This window comes from Amblyomma maculatum, chromosome 1 (assembly GCF_055883805.1).
Source record: "Amblyomma maculatum isolate TAMU_Amacu chromosome 1, ASM5588380v1, whole genome shotgun sequence".
NCBI classification, from domain to species: domain Eukaryota; kingdom Metazoa; phylum Arthropoda; class Arachnida; order Ixodida; family Ixodidae; genus Amblyomma; species Amblyomma maculatum.
The window spans coordinates 363,531,252-363,547,443 of NC_139344.1; positions in this window are offsets into that span (position 1 = coordinate 363,531,252).

Below are 16,192 nucleotides of genomic sequence, written 5' to 3' on the forward strand. Positions count from 1 at the left end.
TTCTCCAGCATATTGCACATTATGCATGAAATGGGTAATTATCACAAGACTTAACTAAAATCCACATATTTCTTCATTTTTACAAAGATGGTAGCTGTACAGCGATACAGGGATGCCACATGTTTCATGGAATCGGTCAATGCACTCAGCAGGAATAGAGTCTTCCTTCTTGGCTGAAGACCACAAAATGCACCCTTTGGGGAAGAGAAAGAAAGGACGGTATGAATTAAAAGGAAAATCAGCGCAAATCTGTGATCTGGGCTTTGTGTCGACAGGCATTTATGTTAAGGACACAAGTAAGTTATGCCAAATGAGTCATTGCAGTAAAATTTGTGAGTTAAAAATAATTAACCCTACCTGCCTGCCATTTTTGTACGAAGGTTAACGTAAATGCAGAGAGAGCCGCATTGAAAATGATTTGAAGTCGATTCTGTTCAGCAGTTGAGATCATTCTCATAACACTAAGAACGGATTTAAAGAAAGCATTTGTGAAACCAGCGGCCTTTCTTTTGCAGTCATGTTACAGCGCTCCTAGAATATCATTGCGTTCAGCTCAATGAGTGAATTTTACAAAATGAATTCCGCAAGATCTATACTATTCTGGTTGGGTGGTGCGTAGTGGGCTTGATAAAGGTGCGGAGGGGTCTCGGGAACAACCTATGCAATGTTTCTACCAATGTACAGTCTTTGTCAACGATAACCAGGCTGCATGGTTTGCTTCTCGCTTACACTCTAAACACAACATTAATTCCCAGACAACTTGTTAAGAGTGAGGACAGGAGCTCGCCTTTACTTTGCACAGATTTGCAGCTTTCGAAGTGGTACGAATTCTCTGCTCCTCGATCGAGAAGCGGAATACGCAGCCCCGGTACTTTTCACAAGGACGATACCTACGATTCCCCCATTTTTTCAGCCATTATATACGTAAAGTCTGCGAAATGTAGAAAAATGTCACGTGATTGTGCTTCTGGGTTATAATAATCAGCATTTCAAACAAAGCTCGGGTTAATGCAACGTGTGCTCAGGCTGCGGCGAAGTGAGCGGCTACCACTCACATTTGTTCTGTATTTCTCCATGGAGCAAACAAAAAAATCTAGGCAGCCTGGAATTAGGCGACGTCAATGCTTTTCCTTCCTTTCTGTTTTTTTTTTCTCTCAGTGTGATATATCGATAAAATCATCGCCAGAGTTGGCTTTCGGTCGTCTGTCTATCGCTAAACGTGGCTTGGACTTTCAATGTCCCTGCAGAATGTGCTGACGCCGTTATGAGACTATATGCTGACTGGGGTGCCATCCCAAATTTCGTGACGACGAGAACGCATGCTTCTTTGATTCAAAACGCGTTTGGCTGGACTACAATACGGTAGCTGCAAGACCACAGTCACGCCATATTTTGTTCATATTTCATGGGCCTTCCTTAAATGCTTAAAGAAACGATCGCGTAGGATGTGCTTTAGTAGAATGAACTATTTGGTTGTATCTAAACCCCTTTTACAACTTAATATAAGATAAAGGCCCTAAATGTAGGAATAGGCATTTTGCATATTTCCTTTATTTAGTGAACATATATCATGGAATATCACAAATGCTTCAAGAAGCAATAGATTCATCAAGCGACAATGCATTGTTTTTTCATATGCGTGGTTGGCATGAAGTAACACACCTTGTATAAACGCCGGAAGGCAACACTACGAAACGTAACAGTATTATATGCTCAGACAAATAAACCGGCCTTTCCTTTCATTCGAGAACCGTAAATAAAGTATTTACGTATGCACTTCGTCCAGGCTGAATGCTGTTATCCCTTAGCTGTACTTACTCTGATAAATGTTGAACTCCCCCAACACGGCCAAGCACTGCATGTTTTGTTTTTATAACCTTGCATATGATTCTGGGCGTCGAATGTAATTTTTCCGCACCCATCAAGTTTTGAGAAATAATGAACGGGCTATTGAATCAATATAATTATTTGAATGCTTATTTTTAATTTATTCAATTGGCTTTGCTAGCAGCCTGATTAAATGCCTGCTCGGCTACAAGGTAACCTTAAGTAAATGCATGCACAATACTCAACCCCTTATTAGTTGTTTAACGAGTGTAGGCGCGGTCGTTGCATGGTTCACTCACGAGTTCCATTGAAGAACATCCGCAGGATGGCGCAGTTCTTGTAGTCAGTGTACAGGAATTTTGCCTCGCCAGGATCACCTTGCTCTGCGCAAAAGTATGCATCGCTGGTGTGTACTCTGCATCTGCTAGAAAATCTGAGGCCACATCTCATATTGAAATAAAACCAATGGTGCAGGCAATGCGTCCTTGTAAATGATGGCAGCAAATACAATTACGCTAATTATTAGGCATGGCGTGAGACTTCATTGTGGTAGTGCACCAACAGCTTGGTTCTTTAGTCACTCAGAACGTTTCTACATGTGAAAAGCTTGGGTAGTTAACTGCTCTCCAACGAAGGTTTCTCATCGTTGCACACATTGCAAGAGACATGCGCGAAGAGAGAGAGGTTTGTTCCAGACTTCTCCAATATTCTAGTGCCATGTTTTGTAATCCTATAATTGATAAATCTCCCAGTCTGCCCAATATACGAACGTACTTCTTCCCAGAGAGCAGTGTAATCTAACACAATATCCCTTGGACGCATTCTGAATATCTTGTTTGGTGCACCATTTTGCATGTTAATTTATTCTCGCTCCAATTCACTAGCAAACATACACTTTCAGCTTCGCTGGGAGCCATAGGAATGATTAGAAACGATATTTTATTCCTCTGCGTCACTTGCCTATTTCCTATCCATTTTTTTTGTTCTGCAACACCAAAATTTCCGGTATGCTGCCTAGTAACTCCATCGGCAATCCTCGAGCGCAGATAAATTCCTTTGGTACACATTGAGCCATTGAAAGACACCAAAAAGAGGCATAGCGAAGGAGGCTTTGAAGCCTGCGTTTAAGAAATCATGCCATCAACGCTAGGCAGCTTATTATGCACTATTGAGAGGCTTCTGGAGCAAGATTTCCAACGGCGGTACTGCGCATAATAGCAGAAAGCTTGGTTTTGCAGAACAAGTGAAAATAGTAGGGAATATACAAGTGAAGCCGAGGAAACAGAGAACGTTGGTACGCTACGTTCATGGCTTTACCCACAACTTGAATAAGATCGGTCAGAAACATTGCATTCAGATATTGTCTACGGCTCCCAAAAGCTAAACGTATGTGGGCGCGAACAATTGGGACCTAGAATAAATACGATGCAGAAAGGCGCACATAATGTTATGTTCAGACTGCACCCAAATGATAGTGTATATGATTCCAGCTAATCACGAATCCTAACTACCCCAACAGTGCTGGTAATGGCTCTTAATTGTGGTACCGACATATTGTCACGCACTTCCCGCGATCCTGTATTGGAAGAAGAGGAGGCTTGGCGAGATAAGCAGAAGAAGAAGATAAAGCTGGTTCAGCCCGCCAAGCCTCCTCTGTTAAGGACGAGAAAGAAGCGGGCAGTGGCGCGGGTAGAAGCACTAGCGCTAGGACCTCCACAGTTCATTAATCACCTGAAGGTCATCGGTCATCTCTGTTACCTGTTTTGATCGGCTTGACATCTCGTAACATTTCGTTTAAAGGAGCGGGATGCGTTCATCATCACTTCTCACCCTAGCCCGAAGCTTCGGCGCCTTGCGTCTTCTTGTGCCATCGGCAGAAGGTATAGGCGGCATTCGCTGGCTGCCGCCAGACCCGACGCGACCTCTCCGTTCTGTTCCGTTCCCTGCCACGACCAGAATACATTACGAAGAAGAGACTGACCAGAGACGCCACCAACACGACCACAAGCCACAAAGAGAGAGCTAATCGACCACATGACCATAAATTCCGCAATGCCAACCAAAGGCCCCAACAACCCAAGACGCCGCCACATAAAAGCACATCAACCATGACCATGTCACGCGGTGCGTGGCTTGGCCTCGGTCATCGGACCTTGGCGATCTGTAACCCGAAAGCGTTCTGGAGCAGGATTCACCGGGAATTGTCATGGCGGCAAGCCATTATCTTCTTCCTCTTCTATCTTAAGTCATCCAGTCGCACCCGTCGGTATGCCATAGATCCTACCGACATCGACCAACTTTCTCGTCCCCGCTCGGGATGATCTCTCTGTGGCCACGGGTAATGTTACGAACAAGGAAGAAGCTGGCTTTGTTGCAGGCAGGAGAACTCTCGCTAGAGCCGCTGCAATTCATTAAAATCATATCACTGTCATAGGTCATTTTCTCACTGTTTTCTGTGTTCGTCGTCTTACACCCCGTAGCAATATTCACCGGAGCATCAGGGGAAAACGTTCAGAAGTAAATAGCCATGTACGAAATCATCAGTTACAATTCGAATCCCTGTGCGTTGTTGGCGGACGGCATATTTAATTGGATTGACACAACAAGGAAATGGTATCACACGCACGGGGAAAGTTTTACGAAATGGCACATTTTCAGAGGGAAGCTCGCTAGTCTGTTCGGACAGCCGGATGATTTGGAACTGAAAGCACCATAAACTTCAGTGGCGGACATAGTCTTAGGAAAGCCACTTAGCATGCAACATATGTCCGCCCTCTGGCACTAAGTTGAGTCGGCATTAAGGAAGTGGAGATGGGGGCCACATATGTCAAATTGCAGATGACGGTTTGCACTAGCTAGTTTGAAAGGGCTGCGATGCTGTGAAAAATTTCATCAAGAATTGCCATCGCTTTGAAGATATCAATAGCCGGCGCAAGTTTCCAACTTCGTGGCCTCCCCTATACAGCGGCGACATTTATATGAGAGTGGAGCAGCATCTTCCATCCAGTATACCTACCGCTTCAAGTCCTATGTCACCGAACCCATCACATGAATCATTCGCCGTTCATTGCAAATGTTTCTCCTGAGCCTCTTCGACACACTGTCTCCGGCCTAAACTTGCCCATTGTACCCATTATAGAGTTGTAAGCACGTATAAATTGGATACTTGGAACAATGTTCGGTGGTCTCGCCGATCACGAACCGAGGCAATCGGCCACCTATCGGCAGTCTTTCTTCCATGGCTTCATATTATTCTCGCTATCAAAATCCAACAAAGTCGAAGACGCTTGGTCGTCCTTTCTGCTTCAACAGCTCCCGTCTCAGTCTCATTTGCCGGCATTGCCGCACCATAAGGAATCCGACTCCTCGTGAAGACTATTACTTCTGCTATCAGCAGCCACGCCCCACCCAGCCTCTACAGTGGGGCTCCACAAATCCCCCCCCCCCCCTCCCCGTTGGTTTTCCCTCGCCCCATCTCCGCAATCCCTCCGTTAATTATCTTTGCAGTCTGCTCGTCCTTCGGTCACTGTCTCTTAAGTCCGTTCAAACATGAGAACTATACAGGGTGGATTTCCCAGAGGGGACGCTGCCTCCAAGATCCCTGTAGAGTTCCCGTCTGAACTGAATACGCATTTCTGTTGGTTGCTTTCCTGTGCGTGCTCTCATTAACACCAGAGCATATGTATAAATCTTGAGTTTTGATTTTCGCGTCTACCTCTGTAAATCTCTTACACCTTTTAAGCGTCTTGTGCGTGTCACGGATTTTGCGACGGTTAGTGTTTAAGGAACCTGCACGCTCGGATTAGTGTTTCAGGGCACGTGTATGAGGTCAATATACTAAACGATGTCGTCCTCTCTACATGTGTTCATTACCTTCTGAAAATGATCCTACCACTTGAAGCATTTCAGAGTACACAGTTCATGATAATATGTTATAAAACTGCTAGGGCCTCCAAACATAACTTCGCCGATGATTCGTACAAAGCTTCGCCAATGTCGCTCAGCCGCTTCAAGTACGTCTTAAAAGCATGTCATTTCCTCTGAGTTTTTATTCAATTTATCATAAAGATTACATCACTATAGTTTCTGCCCATTTTAATGTACCTCGTACGTCTACATCTCCACCTTCTGAAAACGTCCTTTAAACCTATCATGAACGTCCCCTAGTGCGCTTTCACCCACAAGCCAGGCAAGCCTATCTGCAGTAGCATGACAGTAACCGTCACTTTTTCGCCTCCTGTCATGGGTACCTTCTGCCAGTCTAAGTTCCTTCTCGCACTGGCTTCTCAGAAATCTTATACCTTGTTATTTTAACGCCTATGGCGTGCTGCACCAAGTCAAAGCCGGTACGTATGATATCGCATCTGCCTTCCCAGATTAAACTTCCCCTCCCACACATCTCGATATCATCCACGTCTCGCGCCTCAAGTCCTTCCCCTTGTAATGCTCTGACTCTCTGCGAAAAGCTGCGTCTAGGTGCTAATCCTCTTGGTGCCAGCACCAAGAACCGAGTACTAATAATGCCTTAGAACGTGTGGGTATCTGTCTGCGTGCTCGCCGGCTGCGTTCATTACGGAAGTCTATGCCTTGAAGTCCTTTTGTGTCTCGTGCCTGTTCCTTGTGTAGCGTGTTCTTTTGTGCTCTTACGCACTTCGAACATATTATACATTATTACCATATAATAATAATAATAATAATAATAATAATAATAATAATAATAATAATAATAATAATAATAATAATAATAATAATAATAATAATAATAATAATAATAATAATAATAATAATAATAATAATAATAATAATAATAATAATAATAATAGGAGTCACACGACTCCTGCTGGGAGAGTTGGCAATTAATCCATGTTGTTTCGCCAGGACCAGTGCACTGGTGGATTACTAGCAGTTAAAGCGCGACAGTTTACGCTTCGTGAAAATAGAGTAGGCAAACTAAATTAAACTCAAGGTATAAAAAAATAAAGAATGAAAACATTCTGCTATGCAATGAAGATACGAGCAGACATCAGGCTCTAGGTGTCGACAGAAAGGTCTCAACCGGCCTTTCTCTTTGCACTATACCATCTACGTTATTTTGGAATGTTGTAGGAGCTCTCTTCCGTTTTTATAACGCTCAAATTTCTTGAGCTATTTCTGTTAGTACTACGACTCCAGCATAACATTTAGCTTCAGTTTGAAGTATCTTAGTTTCCTGTCAACGATATTTTGTCACTTTTGCATTCTCAGAAACACTACTGCACAAAATGCCTAAACATTCGCTCCTAGCGTAGACACTTTTGACCTGTTCTAAATTTCAAATGAAGATAATAAATAGTAGGGAATTCTCTCAATGTAGACAATCAGGCCTCAACCAAAGGTAACTTTTTAAAAATAAAATACGTCTTTGCTGATAAATAAGCACAAAATTGAAAGATTCTCACTTTCATCCATCGTGTACCGGAATGTGTCTGGGCTCCTTCCTTCCATCACGTGAAATGTAATAATCTGTCTGAGGAAAGACACAGTTGTAGGTATCAGTAAGTTTGTGTCACACAATAAAAATAATGCTTTTGGAAACAGTTCGGCACTTCTAATGAGCTAGCCTTGGTTTTTAGTGAAAAAAGCAAAATAGACTGTCCGTTGACTGGTAATAGGTGGCGTAACACTTAACAAAAATGATTCTACGCCTTACTTTAAAATGCAAGTTGTTATGAGTGTTTGTAAAAACTGTAAAGGCTTAGTTCACCTAATGCCGTAGCGGTTTCCTTAATAATCTATTGATTTATGAGAAATTGTGCCTTTAAATTAAATACGCATTTCCATATAAAGTTTACATAAAGCTTTCTTTGGAATAGTTGCTGCATGCCTACAGCAGAAACCGTACAAATGGAGAACATTTCAGTCGAAAAGGAAGACAAGTGGTTAAAAACTATGCGCCCTCTTCGAAACAGCGTTACTCATATAAGCGCTTCCGCCCTAAAATTTTCTAACATAGGTTTGAGTGACAAAAGCAAAATGCAGAGCTCTTTGCTAGTTGGTTCGTCAGTTTAGACGTTTAGATGAAAAAACTAGCTTGAGGCAGCAATGTGATAAGACCTGCTGCATAATCTTATCCAGTGGTTCAAAGCATGTTAGAAATCAAGTTCATGCTTCTTTTTTCGTCTACTTTTTAATGTAAAATTTCTTTATCCCTCCTCGAACTTCAGACAAGAAGCATAATGTGATGCTTAGTGATGTGCACACAGTAGTGGCAATAATTACAAACCAAGCTTCTGGGACTGGAAAATTTCTCGAGAATCTGGTAGATATTATACGATGGTTACTAGAATGCATTTGTGAGTGCACCAGTCACATGCGCGAACGCATATACAAAATAATTCGTAATACTTTGTAGGTAACGTGCATAAAATATTTTTGTCGCCGGGGTGGGCTCTCTAATATTATTTCCGGGACGGTACTTCGCATTGACTTTACGCATAATAATATTTTTGACTGGGGCTGCTGACGAGAAACATGCCTGTATTTTCTTGCTTTGTTCTCGCTTTTAATAGTGACTTATAAATGGTAGGAGCACATCTGTATGGACTGAATCCTAACCAATTAATACCACGTCATGACAATTCACAATATTCCACCGTGGTGAATGCAGCACGGGCGGAAATTCTTATGGGTACCAAATCTATCTGATAACTTCACTTGAAACCCCACATAATAGCGCCGCCAGATTCATTCATTTCTGCTATTCATGCAATGCTAGTATTTCACCTTTAAACGCTAAGTCCGGCCTAAGAAACCTTGCATATCGTCGTCGAATCGCCGTATGTATTTGTTCTATAAGTTGCTTTCCAGCTGATTTCGGGTTCCGCACTACATTAGTCATCCGGCATGCATTTCACACCGCACTGGCCATCCCCTGCAAGTTTCCCGTCCGCAGTCTTATACTACAAACTTGGCAGCATCATTCTTACTTCGCCCAGGCTTAGACTGGAATAGCCTTCCACACGACATCGCTGAAATCATCTGCCCAGCCACATTTAGTAATTGCATAACTGCAGTATTTAATTGATATTAGTGGTATGGCCTTAGTGGATACTGGCGCTGCAGTGTTCATCGTGAGTTTAGATTTTAAGAATCGCCTCGGCCGTAAAATTATGTTTGGTTGGGATCGAACTGTCATATTTCGTGGTTCCAGATGGCATTTGGTATGTAAAAACACCGACGTCTGGTGACGTTTTTAGAACTGAGTTTACGGTGCTCTCTCGCTCTACGACCGACAATATTCTAGGTGTTGAGTTTTTAGAACAGCCTGGTGGCAGGTACTGGAACGATTACCACGGAACAAGACAATGCTCCAAGACGGCGACGCACGGAAGCCAGGCGCAGCGGCACCCGCTTGGAAGCATTGCCATGAGTCGCGCATTTTTTCTGAAAATGATAGCGAGGACGTAGATGAGTGGCTCACCAATTACCACCGGGCGAGCAAGTGCAATCGCTGGGATACCATAGTCAAGCTTGCCAATGTTGGTTTCTTAGACGCCACACCACCGACATATGTTGAGAACCATAAAACGTCCTAAACGAGCTCGGACCGCTTTGAAGAGGAGATCAGCAGTTGTTTCGGGGATAACGCAGAAAAAGAGAAATCCGCTGAGCACACTTTGCTTTAGCGAGTCCAAGTGCCTGGTGAAATGTGCACAACGTACGTTGAAGAGGTGATAAACTGTGCAAAGCGATGAATACCCGGATGCTTGAAGAAGACAAAGTTGGTCGCCTTATGAGGGGCATTGCAGAGGACGTCTACAACCTTTTAATCGACAAAGATAACTTGGATTCGACCACGGCCGGCATAAAGCACTGTCGCACGTTCGAAGTTGTAAAGCTGCGTCTCATAACACCGATGGGTTTTCCGACACATGGTGTTCAGGCATATTGTGAACGCGTCTCAGTAAACGACTGCCCCGAGCAGCGGAACCACTAATGCTTTTGCATACCGTGGTGTACGAATCGCTGTGATTCTTTAAAATTTTTGATGGCGTTATTTGAAATACCCTAATATTGCATTTGAAGTTTGGAAACAAGAGCTTAACATCGCTAAAATGTATACAAAAATTCCTAAGCCAAGGACATAAATGTAGCATTATTAGCAGTTCTGAACAAAATAAAAATAAACCCTGCAATGGGCTTTACTAATCCGTATACTATATGCGCGTTGTTAGTGTTTTGTTTATTGCTTACTGCAAGCTTGGATGCCAGGTCACAGAAAGGCAGGAGTGGTACAGTGCAAAAAAGTCTACAGGAATACAATATATATTGGTAGTGAAAGGTTCCCAGGCCGCAAGTTTTGCTTCTGACCAGCATATTCTGGCATGGGAAATTCCATGACAGGTATCAATTATCTACGAGGTTAGAATAATGCCTCTTCTACCCTCCACAGGTATATTGAGATTTGAGGCCGTCGTAGCTGTGTGGCTATGCTGCTTTGAAGCAGACCCTGTGGCCTGGAAACTTCTGACTACCTCTGTACATTCAATCGAGCAAATAGTGGTATTAAAATACAAAGCATTCAAAGCAAAAAATAAGCCTTTTAGATAATATGAAACACTGGTTGGTGCTATAGAATGCATTCAGAAAAGAAGACATGGTTGGTCTCTCAAACCTCGCATGCAAATACCTCGTTCTAGTACGGATGTTTCGGCAGAAGCATGAGACTTTAGACAGTTTGTTTTACATTAAAAATTGATTGCTTTCTTTAACAATGAGTGTAAGCACTTTGTGCTAAAAAAGAATATTTTTGAACGGTTTTTATTGGAAGGCAGTCGATAATTTTCACAGCACAGCCCTCGCACAGCACAGCACAGCGCAGATCAGCACTCGTCTGCGTCTTCTTCGTCTGGGAGTTGGTCGCACTTCTTTATCCTCAGCACGACCAGCGAATAACGCTCAGTAAGAATATTATTGGACGTTGAGAGGTGAAACCCCGAAATAATTTCTTTGCTGGGAAGTTTTACTCTGCGTTGCGTAGAATCCCTCATCAACATTCGCGCACTGAGGATCGCTGCTACTTGTTCTGCATATTTGCGATGGACGGGGCTTTTAGAACTAGATAGCAGAAGCGGTCTCGAGGAGATCTGTAAACAGTAGCAGTCAAGAAGTTTGTGCAGCTGTTTACAAGATTCTATGAAAGCGATAACGGTTTGTAATTTTCCAGACAGTCATTACAGTGTTGCAGGAAAACGGCGGTACTGCATGCCTGTTCACGTTGCAGGGCCTGTTCACAAACATCATTTATTCATTGTGTCTGCAGACCATTCGTAAATCTCTCATGTTTAGTCAAATATAATGCACGGGTTAATAAGATGCTTACTTCAGATTTCCATGGTCTCCGTTCAGTACCCAAACGTACTCGGCTGTTTTGGCTCGCTTATTGAGAGTTATCTGTTTGGCTACCAGGCAGTCAAGTTCCCCGTCATCATTGATGTCCGCGACGGCTGCGACGCAAGGGATGCTTTCGAAGATCTGTGTGCGAATCAGAGAAACGACCGATTAACCTTTAATATGCTCATTTTCAGTTCGGCCGTTTCACCCGGTACTAACGTTTTAAACTCCGACCTTAAATAGATGTATTATAAGACAAATATATTTGAGGTATGTGTTGCAAACTAATTGAAATCTAATCAATTTCACTATTGAAGCATAGGTGAGTTTATAATTCATGGCGTAGAAACAGTACTAAATTAGATTAGTACCAAAGAAGAACACTGGAATGAGAGCAGCACTGTGTCTTCAATGTTTTCCTGTCCGGTTTCATGATATTTCTACGGATTTCATTCCCTGTGAGAATAGACTTCCTTTACATGGTCGTCAGAAAAAAAGAAGAATATGCGGAAAAGACTGACGCGAAATCTGCGATGATAGGCATTTAAAGATTATAAAAGCAGACACGAATGCCTTTTCGTTCCCCAATTACATGAAAGAGTTTAAGAAGCAGTAACAGGACCTGCTCTCTTCATAGGTGCAAATACGTCTCTGAACCTATTATTTACTTGTCTCTGTTTTTTATTCGCGTCATATAGCTGAGCTCTATCATTATATGACGCTAATGGTAAAAGGGAACGATATTTTTACTAGAAAAATAGTCAGGGATATTGCAGAGCTAGCTCAGAACCGGGGTAAGTGGAGAAATATGGGAGAGGCCTTCGCCCTGCAGTGGGTATAATCAGGCTGATGATGATGATGATGATGATGACTTCTAATTCGGCATTTAGATAATGACGCGATAGAGTAGGATACCAGCCACATATAAAGCCGCGCTTAATCATGACCTACGACCATGTCTGCGTCGTCTATAGATAAATGTCTGACTCAGAATGCAAATGATCTGGTAGGCTGATATCCGATGGCCCCATTCCATGCCAAGGGAGAGACAAATTGGCAGCTCCTGCCAAACGCAACATCATCACGCAAGCGTGCGTTCATTCAATGGACGGTCATGTCATCTGTCAGCTCTAACCCGCGAGATATGTGTGTGTGATTTTTCGCTCACGAACCCCGTGATGACAGCGAGAACGTCGGCGCCGGAGTTAGCGTTAGACCTCTTATTAGGCACAGTAGGATTCCGAGGACGCAGTAACTCTACACGATTAAGAACACAAGTGTGTTTAGCTTTAGTATTATTCCTTAAAAGTGAAAATTATTCAGAAACATACAGGTAACACCATACATTGATTCTTCATTATCACTGTGATTTTTCTTTCGAAGCTACACCAAATTTGGAAGGATACCTTCGAACAACTCCTTTAAGGAGCAGACGGGATAGCGTTACTGGACGCATTGAGCCGGCTTTTATTGCCGATTCTTCTTTGTGTACAGGCAAATAGCTGGTCTTATATCGACAGCCTTTAAATTTGTATCTGTATGATTGCTGACCCACTTACTATGATAAGTAGTCTGCCAGCAGAATACACAAACATCGTCCAATATGCCTGTAGAGCCTTATTTTAATCATGTCGTGCGAAGGTGTTTGCGTGACTAGAACTATGGACAGGCTAAAGTCTTTTTCCCGCCTGAAGAGCCCATCCCGTCATTGCAGCGGGGGCAACTACTTATTACTTGTAGCCGCAACACTGCTCCGCCGGGGTGGCGCAGTGGTTGCGGCGCTCGACTACTGTGCCCAAGGAAGCGGGATCGAATCCCGGCCTCGGCGGCTGTGTTTCGTTGGAGGCGAGACGGAGTGGCATCCGTGGGCTGTGCGATGTCAGTGCACGTTAAAGAACCTCAGGTGGTCGAAATTTCCGGAGGCTTCCACTACGGTGTCTCTCATAGCCTGAGTGGCTTTGTGACATTAAACCTCAGACACCAACCAACCATCCGCAACACTTGTCTGTCTGTCTGTCTGTCTGTCTGTCTGTCTGTCTGTCTGTCTGTCTGTCTGTCTGTCTGTCTGTCTGTCTGTCTGTCTGTCTGTCTGTCTGTCTGTCTGTCTGTCTGTCTGTCTGTCTGTCTGTCTGTCTGTCTGTCTGTCTGTCTGTCTGTCTGTCTGTCTGTCTGTCTGTCTGTCTGTCTGTCTGTCTGTCTGTCTGTCTGTCTGTCTGTCTGTCTGTCTGTCTGTCTGTCTGTCTGTCTGTCTGTCTGTCTGTCTGTCTGTCTGTCTGTCTGTCTGTCTGTCTGTCTGTCTGTCTGTCTGTCTGTCTGTCTGTCTGTCTGTCTGTCTGTCTGTCTGTCTGTCTGTCTGTCTGTCTGTCTGTCTGTCTGTCTGTCTGTCCGTCCGTCCGTCCGTCCGTCCGTCCGTCCGTCCGTCCGTCCGTCCGTCCGTCCGTCCGTCCGTCCGTCCGTCCGTCCGTCCGTCCGTCCGTCCGTCCGTCCGTCCGTCCGTCCGTCCGTCCGTCCGTCCGTCCGTCCGTCCGTCCGTCCGTCCGTCCGTCCGTCCGTCCGTCCGTCCGTCCGTCCGTCCGTCCGTCCGTCCATCCATCCATCCATCCATCCATTGCGGTCCCCGGATTTGCCAGATTTGAATTATTCGGGCCAACCTCTCTGCCTTTTCCTTTCAATAAATCCATCTATTCTACTAACGGTCCCCTCGAAACGAGCCACAGTTTCATCCTGTGCCAGTTTCATTTCCAGTTCATTTCTTTTCCATCCTTACTACGCTTATTCCTGAATGATTCTTCCGGTACTGGCGCGCGTGGAGCAAGATAACCTGAAATTTTCTTTCTTAGCGTGCTACAAAAGGGCCGTCAATGAGTGGAAGGTGACGTGTGCACAGCAACGACCCATACCACGTAGAGGTCTTCTTAAAACACTTGTCCAGTTGGCAGCAGCGACTGCGCACGATGAAAAACAAAATCATGTAATGTACGACTAATTGCACCAAGGCAGACATGGTTATGTGATGCTGGTGGCTGTCGGCCCTACCAAGTGAGAACGGCACAGAAGGAATCTCCTTTTCAGCCAGCGGCAAACCTTTGATGACGAGACCGAATATCTCTGTAGCTAATTAGCGACGAAACTGGTATTCGGCAAGCATTACCTTTCTTTCTACGTCAATTACTGTGGCAATTCCTTTAGCTTGATTATAAACCAAAAAGATCTGCTGTAGTGACGCCATGATTACGGGTCTCGACAGCTGCTCCCAAGGATTTGGGGTTGAATACCGGTCGCGGCGGCTGCATTTCAATCGAGGCGCAAAGTTAACTTTTCGAGTGCTGTGCAATGTCAGTGCATGTTAAAGAATCCCAGGTGGTCAAAATTCCCGGAGCCCTCTGCTACGGCGCCTCTCAAAGCACGAGTTGTTTTCGGATATTACACCTCATAAACCAAACCAGAAATCTAAAAAATGCTGCACTTGTGAAAAGTTGCACAGGCATATGCGATCGGCATAAATTGCCGTAAAAAGAAGTATTTGTACGAGAAAAATGCGCATGGGCTCTGCCGCTAAAATTGCCTTTGTCACTGTCATAGTGGTTCCAATAGTTCCTCGGGAATTTTATCTAGTACTTTAGTGCTATGTTTTCTGCCTCCGTACTCGAATTCATTGGTCATGACATAAAATCCCATCTTGAGTATTGCTTATCCTTACAAAGCCATGGCCACTATTGTAAGTGTGAAAGACTCGAGGTCTCATAAGGTGAATATTTCTCTTGCACAACTGATATACACGTCCAACCTCTTTATGCCGGCTAAAAAATAAGGATATGAAAGCTACCATCGTATTGTCCTATGCAAAATTTAGGCACAAGAATACCTTGAAGCTATCTGGAACTTGGGTGGATATCTGTGCAGCCGCCAGGGATACTTTCAGAACGACAAGAGTAATAGAGCAGTAGAACGAGTGCATTTCGCTTCTGATGGGCAACTTGTAGCGCAGAACGTTGCAGGGCTGGATTTATATATACCGCGTTTGACAAGAACCTGACATTAACACTGAGGATCTGTCATTTTTTACCGCAGGCAATCACGGACTGAGTAAACGAATGTAACGTTTTGGCAGACCGTGTTTGCAGTCATGCTGAGGAAATGAATAGGAGACATAGTTTGACAATGATGTAGGATGGACAGTTGGGCGAGTTGGTACAATTGCATAGTGAATGGAACAGCGCGAAAAGACGAAACACAAGAGACGCACAACAGACGAGTGCTGCGCTCGTCTGTTGTGCGTCTCTTGTGTTTTCGCAGCGTTCGTCTGTTGTGCGTCTCTTCTTGTGTTTCGTCTTTTCGCGCTGTTCCACCCACTACACAATAGTTTGACAAACCTGCTTAGCAACGTTTTTTGGTAGCGCAGTAGCTGCTTTCGAGGTATGCATTGCGTGCCTCCTCTCCGGTCAAAACCCAGCAATTCTGTTAATCGCAACTTTTATAGAAAATATGTTCTATATTGGTTTTCATGGTCTCTCCCCTTATGCGCAGGATGTACTCGGGACAAGTGGCGCTTTTGCTTTTTTCTAAGGAGCAATATTTTTAACCTGCATTCCCTGCAGTTATGAGCAAAATATTATTTCGTGAAATTACTTTCGGTTTTCAAGTATTTAGTTGAGAAAAAAAGGAACCTTGGATAATTTAGAGATCCAATGCAAATAAAAACAGATTTGACGTCCCGTCTCGTCTTTGCAGCATCGCCCATTTGTGTGATGTGCTGACAAAAATAAATAGAACCTACGCCCAAAAAAGTCTGTCCTCAGCTGCTTCGCGAAAGTACACAAATTCGTACCTGTTAAGTGCAGCACCGGATATCGGCAGGGTACCGCAGAGATGCCGTCCGCGAACCCTGCGGCTGACGGCACCGCTGTCGTGCGCTGCTCTCTGGTCGTCGCTAGGCCTTTGGTATTTGGCATCGAAGCCAAGGAAGATGGCGGTTTGGAACTGGCCGTTTCGC